Source organism: Eptesicus fuscus, chromosome 5 (genome assembly GCF_027574615.1).
Source record: "Eptesicus fuscus isolate TK198812 chromosome 5, DD_ASM_mEF_20220401, whole genome shotgun sequence".
NCBI classification, from domain to species: Eukaryota; Metazoa; Chordata; class Mammalia; order Chiroptera; family Vespertilionidae; genus Eptesicus; species Eptesicus fuscus.
In genome coordinates, this window is record NC_072477.1 from 6,088,752 (window position 1) to 6,090,345 (window position 1,594).

A 1,594-nucleotide genomic window follows, 5' to 3' on the forward strand; every position below is an offset into this window, starting at 1 on the left:
TGCTCAGTGGTGCTGCTCTGTGGTCCTGTGACCCGTGTCTCTGCCTTCGATTCATCCTGAGGCCAAGCTCCCCAGACCTGTGTGGCCAGCGCTCCCACTATGCGAATGGGCAGCGAGGCCCAGCCCAGCCCGCCACGGGCCCCACTCCCTCGGCCTTTGGGACTGGGGCCTGGCCTGCGGGCTCAGCCCTGCCGCGGCCGGCTGTTCAGCATTCGGCACGACACCTGCTCTCCTGGCCACCCTATCTCAAATCTATCCCCTTTCTGAAGAAAACTGGGTTCCGGCCAGTGCCAGCCAGCTGCCTGGCCCCACTGGTGCCCGGACACTAGGCTGTGTGCCACCTTCCCATGGGGGTCTGTCCCCTGAACACTGCTGGGTGCCAGGCACCTTCCACAGCTTATCACAGCAGCCTGATCCAGGTGAGAAAACACCTGAGGGAGCCGGGGCGGCTCAAGGCCACAGCAGGGAGGGTGGGGATTCCTGAGGCCCCGCATGTCCTCCAGTAATGGGGCCATCGGGGGCAGGCTGGCCGGTGCAGACAAACCTGTGGGGTCCACCCTGCAGCAGTCCCCGGGTGAAGTCAGCCAACACCCGCCTTGACTGCACTCCCTCCTAGACACCGGCCTTGACCATGTCCTTGGACAGAGAACTTCCTGGGTTCCTGCTGGGACTGTCCTATTACCAGAACACGTAGGAGGACCGTCCTGTCCTGGCCTGCGCGTCATACTGACCAAGTGTTTGCTTACATCTGTGCTCAGTGCAGGACGCCCTTCCCCCACCTCTGCCTGGCTAACTCCCCGTCTCAGACACTTCCTCCAGGAAGCTCTCCCTGCCTGATCACCAAGCTGCTTTTAGGTGTCTCTTGCTCAGCTCCCCACTAACTGCGCCACCTTCGGAGTCAGGCTGCACTTGGAATGTCAAAGGGGAGAGGAAAGGTGGTCACCCAGGGCCCCTCAGCCCTGTCCTGGCCTGTGGAGGGGTGGCCGGCAGAACTCCGTCACTCGGGGAGAGCTGGTCTGCGTGAGGCTGCAGGCGCCGGAGGCCTGTGCCGGGAGCCCCGCTCACTCTGGCGCGCTGTCCTGGACACGTGCTCCGTCTGGCCGCGCGGCCACGGCCCCTCACTCAGCTGTCCACTGCCGGGCAGGAGGCTTCCTGAGCTTGTCCCTCAGGTGCAGCTCGGCTGGTCTCCCCACCACACGGGACTGAGACGCATGGAGGTCTGCCGAGGGGAGCTGACAGTCAGAGCTCCCCTGGAACAGTCCTCGCCCACCAGGGGCCAGAACCACCCTGTCACCCAGACACCTGCTGGGCCGGCCACCACGTCCATCCTGATCCTGGGGTCTTTTGGGGAACTTTAAGAATGCACAGGTTTTAGCAAAAGGAAGAGTCGGGACAGGCCTGCTTTGTAACAAACTCACTGTGTGACCTTGGACAAACCCCATTCCCCTCGTCTATGCCTCCATTTTGCCACTCACACAATTGTTGGAGGCACCTCTCACCAGAGGGGTTACCAGACAGCCCGAGTCCGTGGGAGGGGCTGTCCCCAACCTCGATGCTTGTCTCTCATATAAATGAAGTTATAGGAGATCTTGAC